This window comes from Mytilus californianus, unplaced genomic scaffold (assembly GCF_021869535.1).
Source record: "Mytilus californianus isolate M0D057914Y unplaced genomic scaffold, xbMytCali1.0.p SCAF_1, whole genome shotgun sequence".
In the NCBI taxonomy this organism is placed as follows: Eukaryota; Metazoa; Mollusca; class Bivalvia; order Mytilida; family Mytilidae; genus Mytilus; species Mytilus californianus.
Window position 1 is genome coordinate 40,725,696 of NW_026262581.1, and position 16,847 is coordinate 40,742,542.

General features: G+C 33.8%; 1 protein-coding gene across 1 annotated transcript in view; it reads left to right on the forward strand.

Annotated features, from left to right (window-relative positions):
• The first annotated feature begins 421 nt into the window (after positions 1-421).
• The window catches only part of LOC127701576 (laminin subunit beta-1-like), a 119,284-nt gene continuing 102,858 nt past the window's right edge, over positions 422-16,847 (forward strand). The window contains exon 1 of the mRNA XM_052205543.1: positions 422-520. The gene's annotated coding sequence lies outside the window, so the exon portion shown is untranslated. The remainder of the gene's footprint in view (positions 521-16,847) is intronic.

Consider the following 16,847-nt stretch of genomic DNA (forward strand, 5'->3'; position numbering starts at 1 on the left):
AAGACTGTTCAGTTTTATTTGTATGTTCTCATTCCAGTTTTTACTTCAAATTGTAAAATCATTTATAATAACAGAAGAGGAACTAGTATACTAGTATACTAATATACTACAGAGACATCTACTATTTAGTATATGTCTCTGTATACTAGTTCCCTAGTAATGGACTTCTGATACTAGCGAAATATTCGTTATCTGTATGATCCAGTATCACAGTACTTTGATTTAGTAAGTTGTTTTTGCTGTTCCATCATAGAAACAAACCCTTTATCTTGTGCCTTGTATGCTCTGACCAATAAACACATATATTCACATATTTGTATGGCGACATATCATTTCAATTAAACTAGTCATCCATCTCACAATCGTACATAGTCTAAATATTTTTAATATCATTATGTATATTTACGATATCCGGAATTTTGAGTGTCATTTCCGGCATGTGTAATTTGATACTGATTTGTACACAGAATTTGCAAACTTTTGCAACTTTTGCCCAGTCAGGAGACCCATTTTGGCTGTGGTAAGTGGCACGATTCAACATAATATTTAAATGCAGGACAGTTTAAAGTTGCATTCTTTTACTTTTAGGTGTTTGAGTACTTTTGGATAACATTTATTGATTAAATTTTCGAAAGACCGAAAGAGGCACTTTACGAGGGGTCTTTATTTTTACTGAGTTTTAAACTCAGATCCTAGAACATGCATATTGAAGTTGTGCACCTTCCATTATTGATATCATTCCGGAATTTCCCCCCTTTTGTATTATTTTCTACTTTTTTTCTTGGAACTGTTGGTTTTTTTTTTGTAATAAGAGTATTAGTAAATCAATTAAAACAGCAGTTTATATAATTTAAAACAGATTATGACCACTTGCCCACAATAGGATAATTGCAACCCCTTTGCAATATATTATCCCAAATGGTATATCATATTTCTTTACTTAAGGGAAAATATAACATGAAATTATACAAGTTTCACATTCATGCATTTTACCATACATTTTTAATGTGTCATGCACAATGCTTATGTATTTAAAATTTTTTGTACATCACATTAGGAGGTGATTGTCCAATAATGATCAGTGATCACAGGGGTGAAAATTAACTTTGTAAGGCCAGTAGCCAGCTGGGCTACTAGACTTGAAAATCAGTTAGCCCAGACAAAAAGTTAGTAGTCCACTTTATTTCACTATGAGTATCACAGGTGAAGCCCTCGAAGCGGGCTGAACTTGCTAGGGGTATCGGGTCCGTTCGCGCCCAATACACGTTCGCACCCTACACGTTCGCACCCCACACGTTCGCCCCCTAGGTCCGTTCGCACCCTACACGTTCGCACCCTTTTTTTATTCAAAAACCTGATAAATCAGTCAGGGGTACTACTTGTACAAGTAATTTTTATTTACTTGAAGAAGTAAATAAAATATACTTATACAAGTTAATTATATTGTTTGAATAATCTCCCCTTAATTTTCTAAAAAATTTACTTGTATAAGTAAATTTTTTTACAATCCCACAAAAATTCTCAAGTTTTGAGATGTAAAATCATGCCTTTAATAATTTTTCTCAGGTTAGCTCATAATTTTTGATAAGAGTTCAATGTTTCATCTCATTAATTCAACAAAGAAACTGATTGAGCAAAGATCTTAAGTATTTGCGCAAGGCCTTCAAAAATTGCTCCTTGGGGGCTTGTAAATGAGCAGTGTTCTAAAGATAAAAGACAAATGAGATTTTCATTGTCCATGAAATTACACTTAAATGAATAGTAAAGACATCTGCAAAGGACAGACAATTCAAAATTCTGTTAGAGCAAAGAAGTTCTAAGAATTCAAGAAAAGAAGATAGGATGACTTTTTTACTTGTATAAGTAAAAAAATCTGAACGCCTAAGGGACATAACTAGGCCAAAAAATAATTTACTTATACAAGTAAATAAAATACACTTGTATAAGTATCCTACAAATTTACTTATATAAGTATATTATAATTACTTCTTCAAGTAAATAAAAATTACTTGTACAAGTAGTACCCCTGACTGTAAATTTTTAGATGTTTTGTAAAATATTTTTATTTTCATAAATAAAAATTCGGGAATTTTTAAATGAAATATTGTTTTAAATTGATTTGATGATTAATTATTAAATGTTAATTATGTATGATTACTGCTAATTGGTATTTATACACAGCCTAATATGATGTTATTGTTGGGTGTTTAAAAATCATGATTGTTGTCATGGTTGTTTTAACTTGCTTTAAATGTAAATACTGCATGTATTTAGCTTGGTATGAGTAAAACTTTGAAGATTTTAAATAAAAAACATGAAAGATAATTGTTTTTAACAGCTTGGCTCCTTTGATCTCATGTGTGTCAGAATCTCACTTTATTCATAAACAATGAAAAAAAATATTTATAGCAATACACTATCCAAAACATGATTACGAATTATTCAACATATAAAAAAAAAACGTCAGAATCCCATTTCCTTTTGAAACAATAAAAAAGAAATATTTATAGCAATACACTAACCAAAACATGATTAAGATTTTATCAACACCTAAAAAACGTTGTCAGAATCTCACTTTATTTAGAAACAATGAAAAAAAATAATTTATATATATATATATCTAAAAATTGCGGTTTTTATCCAACGCAATCATAGGTTTGAACGTTGTTTTCAATTAAGACTTGTATATATATAGATATAAATAGAGCAATACACTTACCTAAACATGATTAAAAATTTTTCAACACAAAACTAAAATACTGGTCGTCAGAATCTCACTTAATTTAAAAACAATGAAAAAAAAATGTTAATAGCAATACATTTACCATTTACCATGACACAAAAAAAACCTTGTCAGAATCTCACTTTATTTAGAAACAATGAAAAAAATATATATTTATAGCAATACACTTACCAAATTATTAAACACAAAACCAATAAAAATTGGGCGCGAACGTGTGGGGTGCGAACGTGTAGGGTGCGAAAGTGAAAGGGGGCGAACGTGATTGGGCGCGAACGGACCCGGATTCCTTGCTAGGGGGGTTTGGGGGCATGCCCCCCCCCCCCCCCCCCCCCCCAAGAAAATTTTGAAATTTTAGACTCAAAACCCTGCATTCTGAGCATACCTGGAGGTGATTTAGATGCTTGGGAAAATGTAAATTTTGTCTTATTTTTGTTGTTGACTTCAATCAAATTTAATTAAAAAAAAATCATTTACAAAATGGGAATCTTCATACCCTGTGTACCAGTTTTTTTTTTAATATCTTTTGAAGACAACTAAAGAATTCTCTGTCCTTAAATACATGTAGATGAATGATGAAATATTTAATTTTATTTCTTTAATAATCTAATTTATTAAATATCTTGATCGATTTATTTTGCGTTACTACGTACATTTGTAAACAAATGACCCCCTTTTTTCTCAAAAGACTTGTACACGTACTTCAAAAGCATTGTCATAAAATTGATATCTCCTCTGATTTTCTCTTTTTTTGTAAACTGTTCAGTAAGTAGGAAACTAAAATCATTTTGAACTAATGTTATTTATTTGTGGTCAACAATATTCTACTTTCGTTTTTGACCTTCATTCTCTGGCATGACTTCCAAAACGGTCATATATTCCGGACTTGACCGAAATTTATATAAAAAGTCCGGCTGCTCTCAGCCTCAAACGGTCAAATATCATAGGTTTACCACTTTTTGTTATTCAAGGCATTTTCATAAAACGGTCATTTCACATTTTTTACCAACTATCGATCGTAAAAAATGTCCGTTTGGGCATTATAGTTTATAATTGTGACAATCTATTTCACAAAGATATTTCGGTCATATTTGGGTTTAATTAAACAGATGCAGCATATTTCATACTTTGAAGTGTCTCAGTTAGTCTAATCCTCTGGGTACACAAATGCACGGCTTGGTACATCAATAAAAAGTAGAAATAAAAATTTGTTCTTTTATTTAAAAAACAACAAGCTGTCAAACAATTATCCCTTCAATAAGTAATATTGAAGCCATAAATCATTCACTGATTACAGGTCATTATCTTTGATGAGAGACCTTAGCTTGTCTTAATCAATAGAATTGATGATGCATAACAATGAACATAAAGGTGATCAGGTAAACGAGGTCAAACATGTAAGCGTGTATGGAACAACATCCTATTTAATTACGCTTTGTAGATATTATTGTAAATGACCATTCAGTTTTAAAAAAATTACCTTAGATTTTAAAATAATTCTTCAAATAAGAATATTTATAAATGAATTCGAATATGTATGATATTCATTATTATATTTAAAAACACTGTACATCGTGATAAATACTGGGGTACGCTAAAGGGTATTCAAAGTTATTTTCTTACATTTCAGCGGGTCACATCTAATTAATTTAGTCTAAAAGATTGAAGTTATAAGAAATAAGTTAATAAATATGATTTGATGAAAAATTTGAAAAGGTTTTAAACGAATAATCGTCAGAACCACGTTGTTTGAACTAGTACACATGTGCGCATGTGTCTATTGTCCGCTGTTGGGAAATTTAATTATGCATCCTAATTCTTCAATAATGCTAAAATTATCATTGATTCCTTTATCTAATGTTCATTTCGAGTATTTTCTTGAAGAAATAACTTGAAAAGGCTACTTAACTCAATCGTAAACTTACACGGATATTACGTATCCGTCTCTGATCCGTGATTTACCATTGTCAAGTCAACATCCGGCATTAGGAAAATGTGATTTTAAAAACAAAAGTAAAGCTTTTGACAGGGTTATTTTGCACAAATAAAGAGTCTAAAGCGGAATTAGTACGCTGATGTTGCACACTTCGAATGCTGCACTTTCAATTTAACACTTTACGTCAGAACATCGAATTTATGTCAAAGTAAAGTTTAACATCGTTTTAATGTCAATCATTGGTTATATCATATATGATGGCCAACTGATTATCATAGTTCGGGATAAGATATGAAATATCCGGCTGGCTCAACAAAATTTTGGAAGCCCTGTTCTCTGGACACCACGTGGGCTTTGAAAAGGGAACTACAAAAGGTACTGTTTTCCAGATTCTTAACAACATTATATATTATACGTTCTTTTATTTGACTGATATTATTTCATAACATGCTATTGTCATCTTCTCTGAATTTCTTCGCTTTCTTGAAGCCAAAACGGAACAGGGTATTTGATCGCTTCATATTGTAAATGACCATCGGAACGTCTCTCTTGTTATCCTTGCAAACATACGATACTTTCCTGACTTTAAATAAACGACCAATCAGTGACCTGAATGAACGTGAACTATATTTAGTCAAAGGTAAACACTGATTTTGCATCCTTGTTTATCGCGACTGCGACTTTGCGACAATACGACTCTCGACACTTGCCTGTATACATTTTTTATACGACCGCAAAAAAATTTTGTGGTCGTATATTGGTATGACGTTGGCGTCGTCGTCCGAAGACACATTGGTTTTCGCACTCTAACTTTAGTTTAAGTGAATGGATCTCTATGAAATTTTACCACAAGGTTCAATACCACAAAAGGAAGTTGGGGATTGATTTTGGGGGTTATGGTACCAACAGTAAAGGAATTAGGGGCCAAAAATAAGCATTTTTATACGACCGCAAAAAAATTTTTGTGTTCGTATATTGGTATGACGTTGGCGTCGTCGTCGTAGTCGTCCGAAGACACATGGGTTTTCGCACTCTAACTTTAGTTTAAGTGAATGGATCTCTATGAAATTTTACCACAAGGTTCAATACCACAAAAGGAAGGTTGGGATTGATTTTGGGGGTTATGGTACCAACAGTAAAGGAATTAGGGGCCAATAAGGGGCCAAAAATAAGCATTTTTGTAACTTCCAGACATAACTTGTGTGTAAGTGTATGGATCTCTCTGACATTGTACCACAAGGTTCCATATCACAAAAGGAATGCTGGGATTGATTTTGGGGGTAATTGACTCAAAATATTAGGAATTAGGGGCCAAAAAAGGGGCAAAAAACAAGCATTTTTCTAGTTTCATGACAATAACTTGTGTGTAAGTGTATGTATCTTTCTGAAATTGTACTACAAGGTTCCATATCACAAAGGGAAAGCTGGAATTGAGTTTGGGGGTAATTGCCGAAACGTTTAGGAATTGGGGGCCAAAAAGGGGCTAAAATTAAGCATTTTTCTAGTTTCCAGACAATAACTTGTGTTCAAGTGTATGGATCTCTCTGAAATTGTACTGCAAGGTACCATACCACAAAGGGAAGGCTGGGATTGATGATGGGGGTAATTGCCTCAATATTTTAGGAATTAGGGGCCAAAAAGGGGCAAAAAACAAGCATTTTTCTAGTTTCAGGACAATAACTTGTGTGTAAGTGTATGAATCTTTCTGAAATTGTAGTACAAGGTTCCATATCACAAAGGGAAAGCTGGGTTTGAGTTTGGGGGTAATTGCCCTAAAGGTTTAGGAAAAAGGGGCCAAAAAACACATTTTTCTAGTTTCCAGACAATAACTTGTGTTCAAGTGTATGGATCTCTGAAATTGTACTGCAAGGTACCATACCACAAAGGGAAGGCTTTGATTGAGTTTGGGGTGATGAATCATAAGGGGGTTCAAAAATTTTTGAGGGGGGGGGGGATTTTTTTTTTTTTTCTTTTTTTTTCTTTTTTCCTTTTTATACGACCGCAAAAAAATTTTTGTGGTCATATATTGGTATGACGTTGGCGTCGTCGTCGTCGTCTGGCGTCGTCCGAAGACACATTGGTTTTCGCACTCTAACTTTAGTTTAAGTGAATGGATCTCTATGAAATTTTACCATAAGGTTCAATACCACAAAAGGAATGTTGGGATTGATTTTGGGGGTTATGGTACCAACAGTAAAGGAATTCGGGACCAAAAAGGGGCCAAAAATAAGCATTTTTGTAACTTCCAGACATAACTTGTGTGTTAGTGTATGGATCTCTCTGACATTGTACCACAAGGTTCCATATCACAAAAGGAATGCTGGGATTGATTTTTGGGGAAATTGCCTCAAAATTTTAGGAATTAGGGGCCAAAAAGGGGCAAAAAACAAGCATTTTTCTAGTTTCATGACAATAACTTGTGTGTAAGTGTATGTATCTTTCTGAAATTGTACTACAAGGTTCCATATCACAAAGGGAAAGCTGGGTTTGAGTTTGGGGGTAATTGCTCTAAACGTTTAGGAATAAGGGGCCAAAAAGGGGCCAAAAATAAGCATTTTTCTACGACCGCAAAAAAATTTTTGTGGTCGTATATTGGTATGACGTTGGCGTCGTCGTCGTCGTCGTCCGAAGACACATGGGTTTTCGCACTCTAACTTTAGTTTAAGTGAATGGATCTCTATGAAATTTTACCACAAGGTTCAATACCACAAAAGGAAGGTTGGGATTGATTTTGGGGGTTATGGTACCAACAGTAAAGGAATTAGGGGCCAATAAGGGGCCAAAAATAAGCATTTTTGTAACTTCCAGACATAACTTGTGTGTAAGTGTATGGATCTCTCTGACATTGTACCACAAGGTTCCATATCACAAAAGGAATGCTGGGATTGATTTTGGGGGTAATTGACTCAAAATATTAGGAATTAGGGGCCAAAAAAGGGGCAAAAAACAAGCATTTTTCTAGTTTCATGACAATAACTTGTGTGTAAGTGTATGTATCTTTCTGAAATTGTACTACAAGGTTCCATATCACAAAGGGAAAGCTGGAATTGAGTTTGGGGGTAATTGCCGAAACGTTTAGGAATTGGGGGCCAAAAAGGGGCTAAAATTAAGCATTTTTCTAGTTTCCAGACAATAACTTGTGTTCAAGTGTATGGATCTCTCTGAAATTGTACTGCAAGGTACCATACCACAAAGGGAAGGCTGGGATTGATGATTGGGGTAATTGCCTCAATATTTTAGGAATTAGGGGCCAAAAAGGGGCAAAAAACAAGCATTTTTCTAGTTTCAGGACAATAACTTGTGTGTAAGTGTATGAATCTTTCTGAAATTGTAGTACAAGGTTCCATATCACAAAGGGAAAGCTGGGTTTGAGTTTGGGGGTAATTGCCCTAAAGGTTTAGGAAAAAGGGGCCAAAAAACACATTTTTCTAGTTTCCAGACAATAACTTGTGTTCAAGTGTATGGATCTCTGAAATTGTACTGCAAGGTACCATACCACAAAGGGAAGGCTTTGATTGAGTTTGGGGTGATGAATCATAAGGGGGTTCAAAAATTTTTGAGGGGGGGGGATTTTTTTTTTTTTCCTTTTTTTTTCTTTTTTCCTTTTTATACGACCGCAAAAAAATTTTTGTGGTCATATATTGGTATGACGTTGGCGTCGTCGTCGTCGTCTGGCGTCGTCCGAAGACACATTGGTTTTCGCACTCTAACTTTAGTTTAAGTGAATGGATCTCTATGAAATTTTACCATAAGGTTCAATACCACAAAAGGAATGTTGGGATTGATTTTGGGGGTTATGGTACCAACAGTAAAGGAATTCGGGACCAAAAAGGGGCCAAAAATAAGCATTTTTGTAACTTCCAGACATAACTTGTGTGTTAGTGTATGGATCTCTCTGACATTGTACCACAAGGTTCCATATCACAAAAGGAATGCTGGGATTGATTTTGGGGGAAATTGCCTCAAAATTTTAGAAATTAGGGGCCAAAAAGGGGCAAAAAACAAGCATTTTTCTAGTTTCAGGACAATAACTTGTCTGTAAGTGTATGGATCTTTCTGAAATTGTACTACAAGGTTCCATATCACAAAGGGAAAGCTGGGTTTGAGTTTGGGGGTAATTGCTCTAAACGTTTAGGAATAAGGGGCCAAAAAGGGGCCAAAAATAAGCATTTTTCTAGTTTCCAGACAATAACTTGTGTTCAAGTGTATGGATCTCTCTGAAATTGTACTGCAAGGTACCATACCACAAAGGGAAGGCTGGGATTGAGTTTGAGGGTGATGAATCATAAGGGGGTTCAAAAAATTCTGGGGGGATTTTTTTTTTTTTCCTTTTTTTTCTTTTTTTCCTCTTTTTTTCTTTTAAAATTTTCCATTTTAAGTTGGTTATTTCTGATTAATATTTAAAAGCAAATATTAATGATATGGTAGGAGATACACACCAAACAGGATGTGTAAATTATTATATAATAAGTATTGTGCAATAGCAAGAAATTTTCAATTGCACAGTATTGCACAATAGCAAGAAATCTTCAATTGCACAGTATTGCGCAATAGCAAGAAATCTTCAATTGCACAGTATTGCGCAATAGCAAGAAATATCCAATGGCACAATATTGCGCAATAGCAAGAAATTGTCAATTGTACAGTATTGCGCAATAGCAAGAAATATTGAATTGCACAGTATTGTGCAAAAGAAGATACTTCGTATAAATTGCTTATTTCTTGACCAATTTCAATGGGGTTTTATTCTTGAGATCTTGGGGTTTTTTAATATGCTGAATCTAACCGTGTATTTAGTTTTTGGATTTTGGACCCTGTTTTTAAATTGGTCCACATTGAGGTCCAAAGGGTCCAAAATTAAACTTTTTTTAATTTCATAAAAAATTGAATCATTGGGGTTCTTTGATATGCCGAATCTAACCGTGTATTTAGATTCTTAATTTTTGGTTCCGTTTTCAAATTGGTCTACATTAAGGTCCAAAGGGTCCAAAATTAAACTTAGTTTGATTTTAACAAAAATTGAATTCTTGGGGTTCTTTGATAGTGCCGAATCTAACCGTGTATTTAGATTTTTGATTATGGGCCCAGTTTTCAAGTTGGTCCAAATCGGGGTCCAAAATTAAACTTTGTTTGATTTCAACAAAAATTGAATATATGGGGTTCTTTGATATGCTGAATCTAACCATGTATTTAGATTTTAGATTTTTGGGCCCCGTTATCAACTTTGTCCACATTGAGGTCAAAAGGGTCCAAAATTAAACTTTGTTTGATTTCATCAAAAATTGAATTCTTGGGGTTCTTTGATATGCTGAATCTAACGATGTATTTAGATTTTGGATATTGGACCATAATAGGTGAATGTCCAATTTAAAATTTTTAAGTTCTTAGACCACATTCATTCTGTGTCAGAAACCTATGCTGTGTCAAATATTTAATCACAATCCAAATGCAAAGCTGTACCAAGCTTGAATGTTGTGTCCATACTTGCCCCAACTGTTCAGGGTTCGACCTCTGCGGTCGTATCAAGCTGCGCCCTGCGGAGCATTTTATTTTTTTCTTTTAAAATTTTCCATTTTAAGTTGGTCATTTCTGATATATATTTAAAAGCAAATAATAATGATATGATAGGAGATACACACCAAACAGGATGTGTAAATTATTATATAATAAGTATTGTGCAATAGGAAGAAATTTTCAATTTCACAGTATTGCACAATAGCAAGAAATCTTCAATTGCACAGTATTGCGCAATAGCAAGAAATCTTCAATTGCACAGTATTGCGCAATAGCAAGAAATATCCAATAGCACAATATTGCGCAATAGCAAGAAATTGTCAATTGTACAGTATTGCGCAATAGCAAGAAATATTTAATTGCACAGTATTGTGCAAAAGAAGATACTTCGTATAAATTGCTTATTTCTTGACCAATTTCAATGGGGTTTTATTCTTGAATTCTTGGGGTTCTTTAATATGCTGAATCTAACCGTGTATTTAGTTTTTGGATTTTGGGCCCCGTTTTTAAATTGGTCCACATTGAGGTCCAATGGGTCCAAAATTAAACTTTGTTTGATTTCATCAAAAATTGAATTATTGGGGTTCTTTGATATGCCGAATCTAACCGTGTATTTAAATTCTTAATTTTTGGTTCCGTTTTCAAATTGGTCTACATTAAGGTTCAAAGGGTCCAAAATTAAACTTAGTTTGATTTTAACAAAAATTGAATTCTTAGGGTTCTTTGATATGCTGAATCTAAACATGTATTTAGATTTTTGATTGTTGGCCCAGTTTTCAAGTTGGTTCAAATCGGGGTTCAAAATTAAACTTTGTTTGATTTCAACAAAAATTGAATATATGGGGTTCTTTGATATGCTGAATCTAACCATGAATTTAGATTTTTGATATCTGGGCCCTGTTATCAACTTTGTCCACATTGAGGTCAAAAGGGTCCAAAATTAAACTTTGTTTGATTTCATCAAAAATTGAATTCTTGGGGTTCTTTGATATGCTGAATCTAACCATGTATTTAGATTTTGGATATTGGACCATAATAGGTGAATGTCTAATTTAAAATTTTTAAGTTCTTAGACCACATTCATTCTGTGTCAGAAACCTATGCTGTGTCAAATATTTAATTACAATCCAAATGCAAAGCTCTATCAAGCTTGAATGTTGTGTCCATACTTGCCCCAACTGTTCAGGGTTCGACCTCTGCGGTCGTATCAAGCTGCGCCCTGCGGAGCATTTTATTGTAACTTCCAGACATAACTTGTGTGTTAGTGTATGGATCTCTCTGACATTGTACCACAAGGTTCCATATCACAAAAGGAATGCTGGGATTGATTTTGGGGGTAATTGCCTCAAAATTTTAGGAATTAGGGGCCAAAAAAGGGGCAAAAAACAAGCATTTTTCTAGTTTCATGACAATAACTTGTGTTCAAGTGTATGGATCTCTCTGAAATTGGACTGCAAGGTACCATACCACAAAGGGAAGGCTGGGATTGATGATCGGGGTAATTGCCTCAATATTTTAGGAATTAGGGGCCAAAAAGGGGCAAAAAACAAGCATTTTTCTAGTTTCAGGACAATAACTTGTGTGTAAGTGTATGGATCTTTCTGAATTTGTACTACAAGGTTCCATATCACAAAGGGAAAGCTGGGTTTGAGTTTTGGGGTAATTGCCCTAAATGTTTAGGAATTTGGGGGCAAAAAAACACATTTTTCTAGTTTCCAGACAATAACTTGTGTTCAAGTGTATGGATCTCTCTGAAATTGTACTGCAAGGTACCATACCACAAAGGGAAGGCTGGGATTGAGTTTTGGGGTGATGAATCATAAGGGGGTTCAAAAAATTTGGGGGGGGGGGGGGTTTTCCTTTTTTTTTCTTTTAAAATTTTCCATTTTAAGTTGGTTATTTCTGATTTATATTTAAAAGCAAATAATAATGATATGGTAGGAGATACACACCAAACAGGATGTGTAAATTATTATATTATAAGTATTGTGCAATAGCAAGAAATTTTAAATTGCACAGTATTGCACAATAGCAAGAAATCTTCAATTGCACAGTATTGCGCAATAGCAAGAAATCTTCAATTGCACAGTATTGCGCAATAGCAAGAAATATCCAATAGCACAATATTGCGCAATAGCAAGAAATTGTCAATTGTACAGTATTGCGCAATAGCAAGAAATATTTAATTGCACAGTATTGTGCAAAAGAAGATACTTCGTATAAATTGCTTATTTCTTGACCAATTTCAATGGGGTTTTATTCTTGAATTCTTGGGGTTCTTTAATATGCTGAATCTAACCGTGTATTTATTTTTGGATTTTGGGCCCCGTTTTTAAATTGGTCCACATTGAGGTCCAATGGGTCCAAAATTAAACTTTGTTTGATTTCATCAAAAATTGAATTATTGGGGTTCTTTGATATGCCGAATCTAACCGTGTATTTAAATTCTTAATTTTTGGTTCCGTTTTCAAATTGGTCTACATTAAGGTTCAAAGGGTCCAAAATTAAACTTAGTTTGATTTTAACAAAAATTGAATTCTTAGGGTTCTTTGATATGCTGAATCTAAACATGTATTTAGATTTTTGATTGTTGGCCCAGTTTTCAAGTTGGTTCAAATCGGGGTTCAAAATTAAACTTTGTTTGATTTCAACAAAAATTGAATATATGGGGTTCTTTGATATGCTGAATCTAACCATGAATTTAGATTTTTGATATCTGGGCCCTGTTATCAACTTTGTCCACATTGAGGTCAAAAGGGTCCAAAATTAAACTTTGTTTGATTTCATCAAAAATTGAATTCTTGGGGTTCTTTGATATGCTGAATCTAACCATGTATTTAGATTTTGGATATTGGACCATAATAGGTGAATGTCTAATTTAAAATTTTTAAGTTCTTAGACCACATTCATTCTGTGTCAGAAACCTATGCTGTGTCAAATATTTAATTACAATCCAAATGCAAAGCTCTATCAAGCTTGAATGTTGTGTCCATACTTGCCCCAACTGTTCAGGGTTCGACCTCTGCGGTCGTATCAAGCTGCGCCCTGCGGAGCATTTTATTGTAACTTCCAGACATAACTTGTGTGTTAGTGTATGGATCTCTCTGACATTGTACCACAAGGTTCCATATCACAAAAGGAATGCTGGGATTGATTTTGGGGGTAATTGCCTCAAAATTTTAGGAATTAGGGGCCAAAAAAGGGGCAAAAAACAAGCATTTTTCTAGTTTCATGACAATAACTTGTGTTCAAGTGTATGGATCTCTCTGAAATTGGACTGCAAGGTACCATACCACAAAGGGAAGGCTGGGATTGATGATCGGGGTAATTGCCTCAATATTTTAGGAATTAGGGGCCAAAAAGGGGCAAAAAACAAGCATTTTTCTAGTTTCAGGACAATAACTTGTGTGTAAGTGTATGGATCTTTCTGAATTTGTACTACAAGGTTCCATATCACAAAGGGAAAGCTGGGTTTGAGTTTTGGGGTAATTGCCCTAAATGTTTAGGAATTTGGGGCCAAAAAGGGGCAAAAAAACACATTTTTCTAGTTTCCAGACAATAACTTGTGTTCAAGTGTATGGATCTCTCTGAAATTGTACTGCAAGGTACCATACCACAAAGGGAAGGCTGGGATTGAGTTTTGGGGTGATGAATCATAAGGGGGTTCAAAAAATTTGGGGGGGGGGGGGGGTTTTCCTTTTTTTTTCTTTTAAAATTTTCCATTTTAAGTTGGTTATTTCTGATTTATATTTAAAAGCAAATAATAATGATATGGTAGGAGATACACACCAAACAGGATGTGTAAATTATTATATTATAAGTATTGTGCAATAGCAAGAAATTTTAAATTGCACAGTATTGCACAATAGCAAGAAATCTTCAATTGCACAGTATTGCGCAATAGCAAGAAATCTTCAATTGCACAGTATTGCGCAATAGCAAGAAATATCCAATAGCACAATATTGCGCAATAGCAAGAAATTGTCAATTGTACAGTATTGCGCAATAGCAAGAAATATTTAATTGCACAGTATTGTACAAAAGAAGATACTTCGTATAAATTGCTTATTTCTTGACCAATTTCAATGGGGTTTTTTTCTTGAATTCTTGGGGTTCTTTGATATGCTGAATCTAACCGTGTATTTAGTTTTTGGATTTTGGGCCCCGTTTTTAAATTGGTCCACATTGAGGTCCAAAGGGTCCAAAATTAAACTTTGTTTGATTTCATCAAAAATTGAATAATTGGGGTTCTTTGATATGCCGAATCTAACCGTGTATTTAGATTCTTAATTTTTTGTTCCGTTTTCAAATTGGTCTACATTAAGGTCCAAAGGGTCCAAAATTAAACTTAGTTTGATTTTAACAAAAATTGAATTCTTAGGGTTCTTTGATATGCTGAATCTAAACATGTATTTATATTTTTGATTATGGGCCCAGTTTTCAAGTTGGTCCAAATCGGGGTCCAAAATTAAGCTTTGTTTGATTTCAACAAAAATTGAATATATGGGGTTCTTTGATATGCTGAATCTAAACATGTATTTATATTTTTGATTATGGGCCCAGTTTTCAAGTTGGTCCAAATCGGGGTCCAAAATTAAGCTTTGTTTGATTTCAACAAAAATTGAATATATGGGGTTCTTTGATATGCTGAATCTAACCATGTATTTAGATTTTTGATTTTTGGGCCCCGTTATCAACTTTGTCCACATTGAGGTCAAAAGGGTCCAAAATTAAACTTTGTTTGATTTCATCAAAAATTGAATTCTTGGGGTTCTTTTTCTTTGATATGCTGAATCTAACAGATTTTGGATATTGGACCATAATAAGTGAATGTCCAATTTAAAATTTTTAAGTTCTTAGACCACATTCATTCTGTGTCAGAAACCCATGATGTGTCAAATATTTAATCACAATCCAAATGCAAAGCTCTATCAAGCTTGAATGTTGTGTCCATACTTGCCCCAACTGTTCAGGGTTCGACCTCTGCGGTCGTATCAAGCTGCGCCCTGCGGAGCATTTTATTGTTAACTGAAACAAAACAATATCAAATTTAATTTGTTTAATAATGATTGTACCACAACCTGTACAATTTACAAATGTATCTGTGCTAGGCCTTTAATAATAATAATAATAATAATTCTTTATTTAAAGAGGGTCACACAGTTAGCTATAACACTAATCTTCCCTGAGGCCCTCATGAAATGCAATGAAATACAACAAACAAACAATTTACAAAATAATCAAACTAACACACACATATAAGAAAAATCAAATAAGAAACTGTTATGAAATTTTGGCAATTACATGATCATAATACATGTAACTGTTTGTCTAATTTGAAGTAAGATTTTTATACGACCGCAAAAAAATTTTGAGGTCGTATATTGGTATGACGTTGGCGTCGTCGTCGTCGTCCGAATACACAATGGTTTTCGCACTCTAACTTTAGTTTAAGTGAATGGATCTCTATGAAATTTTACCATAAGGTTCAATACCACAATAGGAAGGTGGGGATTGATTTTGGGGGTTATGGTACCAACAGTTAAGGAATTAGGGGCCAAAAAGGGGCCGAAAATAAGCATTTTTGTAACTTCCAGACATAACTTGTGTGTTAGCATATGGATCTCTGACATTGTACCACAAGATTCCATATCACAAAGGGTCAATGCTGGGATTGATTTTGGGGTTAATTGCCTCAAAATTTTAGGAATAAGGGGCCAAAAGGGGGCAAAAAACAAGCATTTTTCTAGTTTCATGACAATAACTTGTGTGTAAGTGTATGGATCTTTCTGAAATTTTACTACAAGGTTCCATTTTACAAAGGGAAAGCTGGAATTGAGTGTTGTGGTAATTGCCCAAAACGTTTAGTAATAAGGGGCCTAAAAAGGGGTTTAATATAAGCATTTTTTAGTTTCTAGACAATAACTTGTGTTCAAGTGTATGGATCTCTCTAAAATTGTATTACAAGGTACCATACCACAAAGGCAAGGCTGTTATTGAGCTTGGTTTGGGGGGAAAGGGGGGTGGGGGTGATGAATCATAAGGGGGGCAGGGGTCAAAAAAGGGGTAATTTTTTTTTTTCCTTTTTTTTTTGTTTAAAATTTACATTTTAAGTTAGTTATTTTTTATCACGAAGAGAAAGTAGGTGGGGGGTGGTTATGGCTCTAATGTTTAAGGAATAAGGGGAAAAAAGGTTAAAAAACAAGGGTTTCCATTTGAATAGACAAATAATTGAGTAAAGAACATTATTTAAAAGCAGTGTAAGGTTGGTAATTCAAACTCATTTAAATATCTCATCTACACTGCTTTTAAATTATGTAAATTGGAAATTTGCCAATAACTTTATTGTTAATAAATGCATTGGAAATTTGCCAACAATTTTAGTGTAATAAACTTCATTGGAAATTTGCCAATATAAAATTTTGCTGATGAAGGTTTTTTGTTTACCTTTAGCCTTGACTATGAAGTCATTTTCTATTTTTATAGCCTTATGATGTAGTTGAATTATTTAATACTTTTATGATGTGTTTAAATGGGGTTTTATCATGTTTATGGTTGCAAATTTATTGTTTTAGTATAATAAACTCCATTTAAAATTTGCCAATAAAAAAATTTTTGTTTATTTTTAGCTATGATTATGATGTCATTTTCTATTTT